The sequence below is a fragment of the Petaurus breviceps genome, unplaced genomic scaffold (genome assembly GCF_028583685.1).
Source record: "Petaurus breviceps papuanus isolate PSGF00001 unplaced genomic scaffold, PetGlider_PUasm1.0 172, whole genome shotgun sequence".
In the NCBI taxonomy this organism is placed as follows: Eukaryota; Metazoa; Chordata; class Mammalia; order Diprotodontia; family Petauridae; genus Petaurus; species Petaurus breviceps.
Genome location: NW_027185755.1, coordinates 2308579 through 2325025, shown reverse-complemented (window position 1 = coordinate 2325025; position 16447 = coordinate 2308579). Strand labels below are relative to the sequence as shown.

Sequence of the window (16447 nt, the reverse complement as noted above, 5' to 3'; positions counted from 1 at the left end):
GAAAAAATCTAGGTATTGTGTGATGGTGATATATTTTGGGTTTTTTTAGGGGGGCAGTGAGGAGGAAGAAGGGAGGGAAGCTAGCTGGCTAGCTAAACAGTACACACACACACACTCTCACACACAGATATCTCTCTATTTTTTTAATTCCACAGCAATACTTTGATTAGAATGCAGTTCTGTTGTTCTGACCTCAGGGACCTCATTATTTCCCTAACTCAAATAAATACGGCAGGAGGAAAAGGGGGAGGGCCAGAGAGGGTGGGGAAAGCAAAGAAGCAGGAAATCTAATCTATAAAAATAACTCCGGCCCTAATGAGCGTTTTAAACTTGCCAACACCCCAGGTTCATTCTGTAAACAGAAGAGCTGCTACCAGCCTTGAGGCAGAATGAAGGAGGGGGAGGGTCTGAACTAGGGCTAGAAAGGTGTGGCCATAGGCCCATAGGACCCTAGACAGAAACCTCAGAGCTCACTGAGTTGTGGAGTACCTGCCCTCACCCCCATTTTACAGAAAAAGAAATTGAGGCCCAGAGAGAAGAAAGGACTTACCCAAGGTCACCCAGGTCAGGAAACAGCCTAGCCAGGGTTTGAATTCCATTCAGTTTCTTACTTGAGATTCAAGGTTCTTCCCAGCTTAACTGGAGGGGGAGGGGGTTATCATTTGATAGAGCAACGTCTTTAGATCATTCCTTGGATTCTGAGCTTCAAGGAACCTTAGAAATCATCTTGTCCCTCATTTTATAGAAAAGGAAACTGAGTCTCAGAGAGGAAAAGAGATTTCCCAAGGTCCCACAGTCAGTCTCTTGACTAGGGATCTGGCCTCTTTGCCTGCTGTCTCTCATTCCTGGCTTGACAGTTGCTCGGATTTTTAATAAGATCTTTCATCAGGCCCCTTGGAACCTCAGGGAGGTAAATGTTTATCAACAGAAACAGTGCAGGAGTAGTAACAGGGTAGCTGGGGAAGGGATGGGAAGAAACCGCCTATAGACTCCTAGTCAGAAAGACTCTTGTAGTTTCCCTCTGAATCCATTTTCCCCTTGGAATAGGGCTGGGAATCTTTTCAGCTGGTTCTGAGAGCCAACGCAGTGGCCCCTAGCCCTAGCCTCACTCCGCTGGAAGATCTCCAAGCACTTTATTCATCTTCAGGGCTAACTCTCCATTGGTAGAAAAAAGGAAGCCTGGACTGAGGAGGGCTTGGTCCCACTTCTCTGAAGGGAAAATCGGGGCACAACATTTCCCTAGGGAACTGAGGCCACACTCTGTAAAATTCCATTCTGTCAGGTCAACAAACATTTATTAAGCACCTATTGTGCTCCAGGCATTGGTCTAAGCCCTGGAGATACAAAGAAAGGTTGGCATGGATTCTGAACTGTAGACCCTAACCTGAGCATTTTGGATAGAAGAGTGAAATGAGGGGCAGGGCAGTTAGGTGGCACAGTGAATAGAGCACGAGCCCTGGAGTCAGGAGGACCTGAGTTCAAATCCAGCCTCAGAAGCTTCACACTAGCCTTGTGATCTTGGGCAAGTCACTTAACCCTAATTGCCCTGCCTTCCCCCCTCAAAAATAAAAAAGAATGAAATGAGATACAATCCTAGCCCTCAAGGAATATCTGGTTTGGAGGACAAGATGCTTATACAAATAACTGTGATTGGGGTGAGGACAAGAGATATAAACAAGACTTTTTGCTACTGATATTTGGAAGGGAGAGTTGGACCTGAGAGTTCACCTGTATAAGGAACTTCCAATATGAAAACTCTCTCCACCAATAGAGATCAGCAACTCATCTATAACTTATGGTCTTAGAGGGTGTGGAGGAGGGGAAGCAAGCTGTGCCTGAGTGGTTAAGGGAAGAAAGGGGAAAGGAATAAGAATTTATTATGTCTATGTTCTGGGCACTATGCTATAAGAACTCAACAAATATCATTTCATTTGATTCTCATGGCCACCCTGCTTAAGTGCTATTATTACATTTTACCAATGAAGAATCTAAGGCAGTCCGAGGTAAAGTGACTTGCCTAGGGTCACATAGCCAGTAAGTGTATCTGAGGCCGAATTTGAACTCAGGTCTTCCTGATGCCAGGATTCATACTCTATCTACTTGGACACTTACCTGTCACTGAGTGTTAAGGGATTTTCTCATGGCTGCACAGGCCAGCCTTGAAGGTGAACTTCTATTTCTGTGTCTTTAAAATAAGCCCTCCCTCTATCTCCTCTACCATGTTGTTTCTTTCAAAGTCAAGTGAAAAATTGGAAGGGGTAGATCCCTTTCAGCCTTAGGGTCAGGTAAAACTTTCTGGAGAAGGTAGCAACTGAGCTGGGCCTTTCAAAAAGGAGAGATTTCAAAAGGCAGAGATGTGCCTGTTATAGTCTCAGAGGACAATGGGGGGAAAAGTCAGAGATGCAAGAGAGTAGAGCTAGTCTAGGGGACCTGTTAATTCAGCTTGGCTGGAGTTGGGAATATAAAATACAGCTGGAAAAGTAAATTGGGGCCAGAGTGTGAGGGTCCTTGAATGACAGGGAAAAGAGTTTATACTGTCTGCCCCCAGGTACCCTGGTCCAAGAGAGGAATTTGCCCAGAACCAGGCCTCTGTGACACCCACCCAATGACTTTTGCCATCATTCCCTTCTTACTCCAACCACAAGCTTGGACTCCACCCTTGGACCCCTGGCCCTGGTGTCTTATCTTATTTGGAACCAAGCACTCATGAGACTTTATAATCACTTCCACAGAATGCCATCCCCCCTTTTCTACCCTTTTCAACAACATGTTCTGTTACTTTCCCCCACTAAAATGTAATCTCCTTGAGGGCAGAAACTATCTTGCCTGTTTGTATCTGCATCTCCAGAACTTAGAAGGTAGGTAGCATTTCATGAGTGCTATCTACCTAGCCATCTATCTACTACCTGTCTCTACTTGATAAGTAATGGGGAGCCAATGAAGATTTTTGAGTAGGGGAGTAATCGCAGTACAATGTTTAAAAAATTACTTATGGCAACAGTGTAAATGATGAATTGGAGAAGGGAGAAACTCAAGATGAGAATATCAGTTGGATGGCTATTATAACCAGGGTTCAGATTGTGGAAGTAGGGACAAGAGCCAAACAGAGAGAGATATTCTTAAATAACAGGTCTTACCAACTAATTGGCCAAGGGAAGTACAGGAGAGAGCAGAGTCCCCCAGAAAGCCCTCTACTGGACTTGCTTGGTTGTGAGCTTGTGTGCCTTGGACTTTGATGGTCCCAACAAGAGAAATGAAAAGCTAGAGCTCAGTCTGGGACTTGTTAAGCCCTTCCCAGCATGACCACCCACTGAAAGGCTGGCCTGACCTCTCTGCTAAGATGAAGGTAAAACCAGGGTAGCTTTTGTCGGGGGGGAGGGGCTGTCTCCTCTAATGCTGCTCCAGCCTCTGGAGAGGGTTGTCAACAGGTTTGTTATGTATGTTCCTCTAAGGATCAGGTGGCTCTGATATCAGTCAGTCATTGAATATTTATTAAGTGCCTACTGTGTGCCAGACACTGTGCTGAGGATACAAAGAATGCTACCTTCACATAGGAGCATCAGAGTTTCCTAACCTCAAGCCTAAGGATAGGGTGGTAGGTCCTCTGATCTGACAGACAGGAACTCCCTATCTGGTCAGGAATATTGCCTTCCTGAGCCCAGCCCTGCCCCTAGGAGAGGGGGGAGTTGCCAGGGCAGCCATATGGAGAGAGTCTTCCCTAGGGGCTAGCATGTTCTCCATCTGGTCTGTCACCGCTGATGGATCCTGGGAACTATCAGGAGGAAGAAAAAATCAAAAAGGAGCAGGAAAAAAATGAGACAAGGGGATATTTGGAACAGGTCAGGTAGGCCCCTCTGCCCAAATCTTCCTTTGGCACCTCATCATGATTCCAGGCTTTCAAAGGTTCTGCCAGAAGAACACAAGCTATGGCAGGTCCTAGCAGAACAGAAGGGATTCAAACACAACCCAGAAACTGTAAGAACCAGGCTGGTTACTGTGAGTTCAGAAAGGCTCATCAACAGGGAATGAATATTTTTATCCACAAATAAGTAAATCTCCTGCTCAAAAAAAAAAAAAAAAAGCAACCCTCCAGTAGCTTCCTATTACCTCAAGGAACGAACACAAACTCCTCTGTTTGGCATTTAAAGACATTCACAATCTGGCCATAACCTACCTTTCCAGGCTTTTTATATATTACTCCCCTTCAAGCACTTTTCAGTATAGTTTCTTGTTCAAGGAACAGCAAGGAAGCTTAATCTCGAAGCATGTGGGTGTGGGAGATGTAAGGTATAAGAAGCCTGGAAAAGTGGGGAGTGGGTAGGTTGTAAAGGACTTTGAAAACTGAAGAGGGGCCATAGGGAGCCATTAAAATTTATTGAGTAGGGAGGGTGACATACTCAGACCTGTACTTTAGGAAGATCTCTTTGACAGCTGAGAAGAGGATGGACTGGAGTGGGGAGAGACTTGTGGCAGGGAGATCAACCAACAGGCTATTGTGATCATCTAGGCATGATGTGATGAGGGCCTGGACCAGAGTGGTAGCAGTATGATAGGAGAGAAATGGGCTTATATGGAAGATGATGTGAAGGGATACTTGACAGGATTTGTCAATAGATTGGGGGGGGGGGTGGAGTGGGCTGCAGGGCCATGAGAGAGAGTGAGGAATCAAGGATGACACCTAGCTTTTAAAATTAAATTTTATTTTTAGTTTACGTACGACATTCAGTTCCATAAACTTTAGAGTATTAAATTTTTCTCCCCCTCCCTTTCCAAGATGGCTTACAATCTGATATAGGCTTTACATATACATTCAAATTAAACATATTTTCATGTTATTCATGTTGTAAAGAAGAATTATAACCAATGAACCACAAGAAAGAAGAAACAAAACAAAACAAAAAAAGAGAGAGCAAATAGTATGTTCCAATCTGCATTCAGTCTCCATAATTCTTTCTCTGGATGTGGATGGTGTTTCCCATTGTGAATCTTTTGGAGCTGTCTTAGATCTTTGTGTTGCTGAGAAGTACTAACTTTTTTTTTGACAGACGTCAAAGCTAGTCATTGAACAATGTGCCTGTACTTGTGTATAACGTTCTCCTGGTTCTGCTCCCCTCACTCAGCATCAGTTCATGTAAGTCTTTCCAGGTTTTTCCAACTGCTCATCATTTCTTATAGCACAATAGCATTCCATTACATTCATATACCACAACTTGTTCAGCCATTCCTCAATTGATGGGCATCCCCTCAATTTCCAATTCTTTGCCACCACAAAAAGAGCTGCTATAAATATTTTTGTACACGTGTGTCCTTTTCCCATTTGTATGATCTCTTTGGGATACGGCCCTAGAATTAGTTTTGCTGGGTCAAAGGGTGTGCACATTTTTATAGCCCTTTGGGCATAGTTCCAAATTGCTCTCCAAAATGACACCTAGCTTTTGAGCCTTGGCTGCTGGGAGGATGGTGATATCTTCAACAGTAATAGGAAAATTAGGAAGAGGGGATGGCTTAGTAGGACAGATGAGTTCGATTTTAGACTTGTGAAGTTTAAGATGTCTATGAGACATATAGTTTGAGATGTCCAATATGAGATTGGAGAACACCAGGCTTTGGGCCTGGAATGCCTTGAGGAGGCAGATGCTTGTAGCTGCTTGAGAGGGAAGCTGGACTGAGGAGAGATGAAGGAGAGGTGGAGAGCCCAGATCAAGTGTTACCCTCTCTTCTCCCCTACTGACCATGTTATTGGAGAGAGTGAACCAGTAGGAGTCAATGTATCCAACCAGGAGCAGAGTGGGACATGGGGACATGCCAGGAATAATCATGGGCAAACATGGGGGGGGGGGGGGGAGAGAGAGAGAGACAGAGACAGACAGAGAGAGAGAGAACTAGGAAGATGATTTAAGGAAGCACCCCTTGCACCAGAAAAAAATGTTGGCTATAGACTCAAGAAATGACTTTCAGTAACAAAAAGTTGTAAATTTGTCCTTTAGTTGTGTTTTCTATAGTTAGAACCCACTCTTCCATTGCCCTATATGTGCTTGTGGGAGAGTGTGCCCCAGACTTTGGGTGAAACACATTTTGTACCAGTTGTTTTTACTATAGCACTTACTATGCTAACTTGAGTCTGGCTGGCTGATGTTGATGGGAAGTACACTGGTGGGGGCTCATTCCGTGTGGTATAGTGGTAACTAAGGGGACCCAGCTGCTATTGGAAGTGAGAATTGGGGGAAGGAAGGGAGGGATTTTGCTAGATATTAGATGTGATATGTCCCAAATGTAAACTCCTTGTGTGCAGGACCCTTTGGGGTTTTGTCTTTGCATCTTTAGCGCCTAGCACAGTACCCCTGTAGCAGTGAAGTAGGCATTTAATTCATTAAGTGGAATTCAGGGACAACTGCCTGGTTTGTCTAATTGATTGAATAAATGACAAGTTTAAAATTTACAACTCTATAAGAAAGGTAGTGCAAAGATTATAATCCCCATTTTACAAATAGGGAAACTGAGCCCCAGAGAAGTCAAATGACTAACCCAAGGTCACAGTAGTAAGAGAGCAGGGGTTCGAACCCAGTGCTCTGAGTCTAAATCTGGCAGCTGAGCCAGCTTTTCATTCCGAACCTTAACAATCCCAGCAGGGTTGTTTTCCCTTTTTTTCTCCTGCCTCCTCCCTGCTTGTGCTCTCTTTCCTTCCGGGGGTGGGGGGAGTGGGGATAGGGGGGAAGCCCTGAGTCTCGTCTCTTTCACGCCGGTTTGGGGGCCGGGGAATTCTCCCCAGCGCCAGGGGAAAGGGGCGGGCAGATTTAAAAGCCTTGCCACCAGGCAGCGAACCGGTCGATAGCAGACAAGCCGGCTCCTTCCCTTGCCTGCCGGGCAGCCCAGCCCCTTCCCGCATACCCTGCCAGGGGGGACGGCCCTTCTTAAAGCGGAGAGAAAGGAGGGACCCCAGGAGAGTGGGAGACCCTGTAAGGATCGCAGACTGGCCGTATTGATGGATGGTTCTCTGTACTCCCTCCACATTCTTCCATCTCTTTCCAAGTCTGAAAGGGAGTGGACCGCTGGTGAGCCCCAGACAGTTTTGTCACCCCCCACCTCCTGGATGCTGGTCGGGTTTCTGCCTAACTTTGGGGCTGGACTGAATCCTGGTCAACCTCAGTCTGGAGGCCCTAGTCGCCCAGGATGGATTCCTATGTTAGGCGGGATCAAAAGAAGCCATAACATGGGCGAGAACCCCTCCCATTTCTGTCGTACTCTTAAGGTTCCCATAGCTCTTTCCTAACAACAGCCCTGCCATTGTATCGTATTTATCTTCCCATGTTACAGAATAGGAAACTGAGGGACTGGCTGAAGGTGAAGGTGACTGGCTTCTGGTCACACAGCTAAGCAGGCTGCTGAACAGGGATTCCAACGCAGGTCCTAGACTTCAAACCAAGTATTACAAGCTGCCTGAATGAAGCTGTTTGAGGGAGCCTGAATGGCTTCTTGTGGGGGAAGAGAAATTGATTCCAGTCAGTGGCACTTTGTCCCTCCCTGGTCCCTCCCTGTCTCAGCAGGGGGGCCTCTAATGTAGTGCCTCTTGGACAATGTTTTTGATGAAATGGGATAATGCATATAAATTGCTTTGTAAAGCAAAATATTATATAAATGTAAGCCATTATCATTTGGGGAGATCCTGCTCTGTCATTTCTACAGGGTTAGGAAACTCCCCCAACTCAGGCAGTGTCAATTTGCCTCGGCAGCACTGAGAAGTTTAAGATGGGGGCTTGGCCAGAGGCAGCTAGTGTGTATCAGGGGTAACTCTTGAGCCCAGGCCCTCCTGACTCTTGGGTCAATCCCCTGACCTTTATACCATGCTGGCTCCCTTAAGTGATTGTGAGGATGCTTATTATTGGCTCAGGGATCACTTTGTCAGGTAAGAGCTTGGTAGCCTCTGACTAAGAATCTCCCCTTTTCCTCCCACTCCCAGGCTGGATGGGAAGATTGAGAAAGGCCACCAAAAGGTAGTAAAGAGTCCCAGACCTGGGGTGGCCAGGTAGCACAGCGAGTAAGGGCACAGGCTCCAGTGTTGAGAAGACCTGGAGATCTAATCCCGGGCTCAGACACTTAGCACCCACCCAGAAACACCTGGCCGTGTAACCTTGAGCAAGTTACTTAACCCCAATTGCTTAGGGGCGGCCAGGTGGCTCAGCTAGTAAGAACACCGGCTCCAGTGTCAGGATGACCTGGATCAAATCTGGGGTCAGCACCACACCCAGAAATAATAACTGGCCGTGTAACCTTGAGCAAGTTACTTAACCCCGATTGCTTTAAAAAAAAAAAAAAAGAGTCCCAGACCTGGATTCAAATCCCATCAGAGCCTCTTTCTTCTTGTGTGTCCTGGGGCAAGTCATTTTCTCTTCAGGCCTGAGTTTCTTCATCTGTAGAATGAAGTGGGGCATGGACTAATAATGTCATTGATAATTCTTTGACTAGGTGATGGTGTCTCAAGTCGGGGTCCCTTGCTGCCCCTGAGCCCAGGATCCCATAATGCAATGTAATTTAGGACTCCCATGTGGTCAAAGAGAAAAGGGACCAGCTTTCATAGCTCATTTTGATAGAACTATAGAATTGCGGGCTCCTCCGACTCAAGACTCTCTGGGAAGCAAGCAGCAAGAGGAAGACACGTCTCTGAAGCTCCATTGGTGAGGTACCCACCCCAAGTCTAACTCCATGGGAAGTGCCCGCCAGTGTCTGGGGGCAAGAGCGGAATCCTTTTTCTCCTCTAGGTGGTGGAGACTGGAGGGTGGGTAGGGAGCTGTGTGGCACAATGTGCCTCCTAGCCCTGGCTCTGCCACTTACTAGGCGGCAGAATGGGTACAGATCTGGGTCTGAGTCGGGAATTTCAAATCCTGAATTCAAAGCTGGTGTCACTTACTAGTTGTGGAACCCAACTTCTATTTGTCTCAGATTCTTCATCTGTAAAATGGGGATAATAATAGCACCTATTGCCCAGGGTTGTTGTGAGGATCAAATGGGGTAATAACTGTAAAGTACTTGGTACAGTGTCTGGCACATAGTAGGTGCTATATAAATGTTACTTATCATTGTCGTCGTCTTCATCATCATCATCATCATCACCATCATCATCATCATCACCATCATCATCATCATCATCATCATCATCATCATCATCACCATCACCACCATCACTAGCACTTTGGCAATAGTAGACAAGTGACTTCATTTATCTGGCCCAAGCTTCATCTGTAGATCAAAAAGGTTGGAGCAGATTACTTCTGAAGCTCTTTCTAGGCCCCAAGTCTATGACTCTGGGGTCCTATTAAGAACTGCCCTACTCAGCCTCCCCTTACAACAAAGTAGAGTGAGATGGGGCAATGGACAGTCTGACAAAGTTCTCTAAGTGGAGATCACTTTGAGCTGGGCAGATCAGGGGCGATAACACCTGGGAGAATATCAAAGGACGATAAAAATGTCAGTATACAGAAAGCATAAGATTTTTTTTTTGGTTTTTTGGAGGGGGAAGGCAGGGCAATTGGGGTTAAGTGACTTGCCCAAGGTCACATGTTTAGTGTTAAGTGTCTGAGGCTGGATTTGAACTTAGGTCCTCCTGACTCCAGGGCCGGTGCTCTATTCACTGCACCACCTAGGGGCCCCAAGCATAAAATTTTGAGGTCATCTGGCACAACACCTTCCCTTCTGCCCCTCCCCCCAATTTGTTTATTTTGTAGAATTGAGGAAACAGGTCTCTATTATTCCTTATCTCTGAAATGAGAATAATAATTCCAGCTCCCATCTATCTCCAATATTTTGTGGGGATACAAAAGAGATGCTATCCTATGAACTAGTTAAAAAGCACAGTGGGCGTGAGGGGGAGTTCCAAGCCCCAGGGAGAAGGAGTGGGTGGCACAGCAGGGGAAATTTAGAAGAAGGGAAAGAAAGCTGAATCCCCTGCAGGGGAAGAGGAAATCACGCAGCAGTGAGGGCCACTCCCAAGCTGCTTTCCCAGGGCTCTTAACAGCCCAGCCTGTAAATCCCTTTAACATCAGACTGTGGAGGAAGTACAGGGGCTGGTCATCCCATTGTTGTGGCCCCTTCCTGCCCAGGAAGGCTTATTTTGGTATGTGCCCACCATGGTAGGAGACTGTGTGGATGGCACAGCATGGAAGAGAAGCAGAGCTTGAGGTGGCTGACTTGTAAGCAAGGGGTGGGGGATGAGTGATCAGGGTGGTACAGTGGAAAGAACCCTAGGCTTGGCATCAGATGAACCTGGGTCAAGCCCCACCCCCACCACCTATGTGACTCTGGAAGGGTTCCTTTAGCTCTCCAGGCCTTTTTTGTCCTCTTCAAATGAAGAAATCAGGAAAGGCTTCCTGGAGAAGGTGTCTGAACTGAGAACTCCTGAAAGAGGCAGAGATCATAGGCTCAGAGTCCAGGGGGAGTTCTTAGAGGTGATGTCCCTTCTAGCTCTCAGTCCCACGATTCTTTGACTAACTTTCAGAAGGATAATGACCCCAGGATTCCCAAGGCACCTCCCTCACAGGCATTTTCCCTGCCTTGGCATTCAGCCTGCCCTGAAGAGCCCCTGAGAGGAGCAACCTGAGGAGCCTAGGAAGAGCCAGCTTCTACAGGGGGTGTCCTGAGTGGAGCGGAAAGAGCTGGGTTGCAGGCTTGTTCTGATACTGCCTGATTGTGTGACTATAGACACATTTTACTTTGGTGGGCCATAGTTTCCTCTCCTGTAAAATGGAGTAATAAATTCTTGCTCCCCCCCCCCCCCCTCTTTGGTTCTGATGAACTGGGAAACAGATCACAAACCCTGCAGGGAAGCCATAGTAGTTAAGGGTAGTTTCACTCTGTAGCTGATTTCTCCTTTTCCTCTTCTCCCTTCTCCTTTTATCTCTCAGACTGGAAAGTACAGTGGACACTCATGTACTCACCACTGATCATCATGGAAGCTTTGACCAGCTCCATTTTTGACCTGGGCTGGTCCTTAGGCAGTCTGGTGGCACCCTAATCCTACAGATTCCATACACTGGGGCCATGCAGTATAGACATTTAACTGGCTTTAGTGCTATTGCAACTCAGAACTACCAAGCTCAAGTGATCCAGCAGCCTCAGCCTCCCCAGTAGCAGGGACTACAGGTGCCACCATGCCTACCCAGAATCTATATCCTTGATTTGTCTTAATGATAATTTCATATGACCAACAAGGAAAAGCTAGTTACTGACATCTAGATGATGAGAATTCTGGAAAGAAGTGACCACTCCACCTTAGAATTTTTGATGGAGATGAAAGCCAGGTGTCCAATATACAGCTGAGAACCAAGGAGAGCAGATTTCAAAGGTTTTTGAGAAAGGATAAGTAACATTGCATGGTTGAAAGAGCAAGCAAGGCCTGTGAGAGATGAGAAATTCTCAAGAATGAAAACATGAACAATTCTGAAACAGTGGAAGAACCAACATGGGAAACATTCTAAGTCTGACTCCCACCAACAAAGAGGAACTGGTTACTGGTAATGATGGGACCCTTGGAAAGAAATGACCACTCCAACTTAGAATTTAGATAGTGAGGGAGAGAAAGTGGGGATATGATCTGCCTTGCCCTCTAGATTTTAGGAGACCAGATTTCAAAGAATTCAGAAGAAAGGCTGGCTACCATGGACTGAAATTCTAGAGGGAAAGTCAGCCCAGGAGTGATGGGAGATGCTCAACAATACCATTCTGAAGACACAAAGAAAAATGATTCTCAGGACAAAAAAAAAAAGATGGAGTTGTCTTATGAGATCAATATGGATGTACAGGGAACTCATCAGTCAATTTCAGATTAAGAAAGACATGCACAGATGGACACAAGGACAGGTAAAAGATGATGAATGGATGGATGAATGAATGAATGAAAAAGTATTTATTAAATGACTACCATATGCCAGATACTATTGGGTGCTGGGGATATAAATACAAAAATGAGGCAGTCCCTGCCCTCAAGAAGCTTGCATTCTAATAACACACACAGGGAAGTAGAGACTAAGAAAGAGAAATTGATCTGGGTAAGTGTGTACTGTAATGGCAGGGGAAGATGGCATGGAACCCAGAGAGGATGACAGAATGCGATATGAAGCATTGTCTAGGACCAGCTCAATATAACTGGTTAGATGAGTTTTTCATTCACTTAATCAGACAGCTCAGCCTGAGGGTAGAGTACCAAAGCTGAATGGATCCCCTCCAGGGAGGGGGGCATGGTCTCTGGGATGCTGAACAGGGTAGGAGGTTGTTGTTCTAGGGGGGGGGGGGGGGAGGAGTACCTGCAGGGCAGACAGCAAGATGCGAGGGGGGAATGACTGGATGAGATGTGACGAATGCAGAAGCAGAAGCTGATCCTCTCAGCAAAGTATCATCAGCAATAAAGCTGAGAAGGGACTTGAGGCTGGTGAGAAAAGCTAAGCATGAAGGGTTTTGTTGTTGTTTGTTTGTTTAGCTATGTTGAGGGAAAAAAAGGTATGAGAGAAGGGCTAGGACCACTGCTAGAGGTAGATGAGACGATGATAAACTGAAGACAGAGAGAGGCTCAGCTCTTAATTTGCTTGTTTCGTTACCAAATAGAATAACCATTAGAATGGAAAACAACATCTTTAGGGCACTGATACTCAAGATAGATAAGGAGGGAGTCAGTCAGTTAAGAAGCATTTAGTAAGTGTCTATTATGTTTTAAGCATTGTGCTAGGTAACCTAAGTAAAGGAACACAAAAATGACCAAAGACAATCCCTGCTCTCAAGGAGCTGACATTTTAATGGGGGAAACAGCATGCCAATGACTGTACAAAGAATATGCAGGATGAATTGGAGATAGTTAATAGAGGGAAGGTACAGACAGTAAGGGGGATCAGGAAAGGCGTCCTGTAAAAGGTGAGATATCAGCTGGGACTTGAAGGAAGCTAGGAGTTGGAGATGAGGAGGGAGAGTATACCACACATGGGGAACAGCCAATGAAGATGTTCATAGTTGGGAGAAGGTGTTTCAAGGAACAGCTAGTATCACTGGATTGCAGTGTACATGGTGGCAGGTTGGGGGTGGAAGTGGAGTGTGTGTTAGAGGATAAAGTCTTTTTTTTTTTTGCCTTTTGGAGGGCAGTTGGGGGGTTGTGACTTGCCCAAGGTCACATGGCTAGTTTGTGTGTGTGTGTGTGTGTGTGTGTGTGTGTTAAGTGTCTGAGGCCGGATTTGAACTCAGGTCCTCCTGACTCCAGGGCTGGTGCTCTATTCACTGTGCCACCTAGCCACCCTGGGAATAAAGTCTTAACTAGGATAAGGCAATTGGGGATTTAGTCCAGGGTAGAAAAATTTAAAAGGCACTGATAGCACTTACCCTCCTTCACAGCTGAAGAAACAACTGATCTTTCTTAGCACCGAGTTAGTGAGCTAGGTACTTCAATTGATAGAGTGCTGGACCTGGAGTCAGGAAGATTCATCATCTTGAGTTCAAATCTGCCCTCACTCAGATACTCCTTGCCTGTGTGGCCCTGAGCATGTCACTTACTCCTGTTTGCCTCAGTTTCCTCATCTGTTAAAAGAGCTGAAGAAGAAAATGGAAAACCATATCTTTTCCAAGAAAACCCTAAATGGGTTCACAAAGAGTCAGACACTACTGAACAACAACAGTTAGCAAGAATAATTAGTTTGAATAGGAAGCTATCAGATGCTATCCGTTTTCCCCTCCTAACCTACCCCAGGTAGGCTCTTCCCCAGTCTAGCTTAGCACTCCCTCCCCAACCTCATCAGTCATAGATAGCATTGAGCTGGTCTCAGGGTCCCTCCCCACTCTTGCCTCTCAATTGCATTTGTCTTCAAAAATTGCTTTTAGGGCATATTTCATGCTGCTGGCAAGCCTCTGGTGGAGCTTGCTCCAGCTACCAAAATTGTTCCTTGTGATTCATACAGGGGGATGGTGAGAGAGCACTTAGCAGCTTCTGATGAGTTTAAGTTACCAGGCCAAGGTGAACTGAGTCACAGGGCCCTGGAAGAATCCGGCAGTTAGCTAATGAGCCATTTTCCAGGATCTTTGAAAGGTCATGAAAAGAATTCCAATAAAAATAAAGCCAAATCCTTCATAATGATCAGTGACCAAATTCAGACCCAGAGAGGACTTGGGAAAATAGACTGCCTCCCCACTTTGAAGGTGGGGTGGGAGGTGGGGGTGAGGGGAACAGGAATAAGCATTTATCAAGCACCTGCAATGTTCTAGGTCCTGTGTGGGGCACTTTACAAACATGTCTCGTCTAATCTTCACTATAACCCTGGGAGGTAGCTGTTATTATCCCTATATTATAATTGAGGAAACTGAGGCAGACAAAGGTTAAGTGACTTGCCCAGGATCACATAGCAAGTAAGTGTCTGAGGTCAATTTGGACTCAGATCTTCCTGACTCCAGGCCCAGCACTTTATCCTCTATGGGTATGAAATATTGTATACACTGTCAGCATAATAATTATATTAGCAATGTTATACTTGTATATAAGTATAATATATATTACATAGGTAGCAATACATGTATAACCCTAATTATATCAGTAACATGTTGGCTCATTTTACCATACAGCTTTTTCTCTTTCTTTTAAAATCTTTCTTACAATGGGCAGCTCGCTGGGGAGGAGGGGTGAAGGGATACGTTTGGAAATGAATGTGATACAAATATAAAAAGTATTTTGTAACAAAAACATTCTTATAAAATCATGGAGTACAGGAATAGCACAGTCAGATTGGAGCAGGGCCAATGTCCCTATTTTCAAAAAAGGGAAGAGACTAGAGTCTCTGCAAACTATAGGTTGGTGATTTTTACCTCAGTTCCTGACAAAATTCAACTTTTATTATTAAATTAATCATAAGTGAGCTTGTAGAAAAAGAAGTAGGAATTACAGAGTCCCAGAATGGTTTCAGCAAGAACTGGTCAGGGAACAATTTGGAGAGGTGGGGGACTATGGGTAATGAAATGTTGCACATGCATACTTGAGGTCCCGAGTAACTTGGTTTCGCTTAAAGAACAAAATACCTTTCTTTATTATGCGAGAAGGCTCATCATAAGGATGAAGGAAGTGGTTAATCCATCAAGAGTTGACTTGTATAAGAAACAAAAGGCTTCATAAGAAGGGTATCTAAATTCAAATTCAATAAACATTTATTAGGCACCTACTATATGCCAGGTACTGTGCTAAGTGATGGAGATACAAGGGATAAAATGCCTTCAAGGAGATTACAATTTAATGGGGCAGATAATACACAAAAGGAGACAGGAAAATGGGGGGGGGGGGTGGAACCAGGGAGCGATTGGCATGGGGCCATCTTGTTCCATGGAGCTGAAACCGGGCAGAGCAGTAGATGCAAAGTGGAGAGAGCTGAGAGTCCAGTTTCTGCCATCTATAAAAGAAGGCATTGGGAGGAGTTTGGTATCAATCAAGGCTTGAGTAAAATTAGACTAATTTCATGACTCCCTCCCCACCCCCCACCCCCAAAAAGAGAAGAGATTATCACATATCAGACTAACTTTGCTTCCCTTTTTTGGCAGGATAACCAAACTGGTAGATAAAGGAATTCTGTAAAGTACCTGACCACAACTTCCATACTGTTATGTGAACGAGATGGAGAGATGTGGGCTAGAAGAAAGTACAGTTAGGTGAAGGCAGAACTGGCTGAATGGAAGGACCCAAAACACGGCATTTATGATGCTGTGTCAGCGAGGAAGGAGGTTTCTAGGAGGGCCCAGGAATCTGTGCTGCTTTAACATCTTTCCCAGTGCCTTGGGTAGAGTCTAAATGGAATGCTCACCAAGTGTAAAGGATGCAGATCTGAGAAATAAGTCCTCAGGGTCTTTCACAACCAATTCCTGTCCTCTGTTCCTATTGCCATCGCCTTGGTTCAGGTCCTCACTACTTCTGGCCTGGATTGCTACAAGGGTTTACTTAGCGCCTTCCCTTCTTCCAGCCTTCTTCCCCACTCCCTTTGCTGTCTTCCATACAGCTCTCAGAATGCTCCTCCCCCCCCACATAATTGTGGTCATGCCTCTCCTCTGCTTTAGAAAACAAAACAAAACAAAACAAAACAAAATAAAACTTAGCGTCTTCCTATTGCCTTGAGAGTAAAGTTCAAGGTCTTTTCACATTCAAGGCCCTCTACAACTTTTGCTGCCTTTCTCATCTTGTCTCATAGTGTTTCACATACTTTCCAGTTCAGTCAAAGTAAGGGCCCCTGCCCTCTCTCTCCTCTGTGCCTGTGCCCAGTTTGTTCCCTATAACAGCAATGATCTCCCTTCCCCTCTCTACTTGCTGACCAGTTCTTCAAAGGAAGGAAGGAAGCAAGGAAGGAAGGGAGGAAGGAAGAAGGGAGGAAGGAAGGAAGGGAGGAAGAAGGAAGGAAAGAAGGAGGAAGGAAGGAAGGAAGGAAGGAAGGAAGGAAGGAAGGAAGGAAGG

At 45.5% G+C, this 16447-nt stretch overlaps 1 long non-coding RNA gene across 1 annotated transcript in view; it reads left to right on the top strand.

The window, feature by feature from the left end:
* Positions 1 to 6743: 6743 nt before the first annotated feature.
* Positions 6744 to 16447, top strand: part of LOC138157383 (uncharacterized) — a 14882-nt gene continuing 5178 nt past the window's right edge. The window contains exons 1-3 of the long non-coding RNA XR_011167382.1: positions 6744 to 7052; positions 8464 to 8672; positions 10896 to 11850. This is a non-coding gene — a long non-coding RNA (uncharacterized lncRNA). The remainder of the gene's footprint in view (positions 7053 to 8463; positions 8673 to 10895; positions 11851 to 16447) is intronic.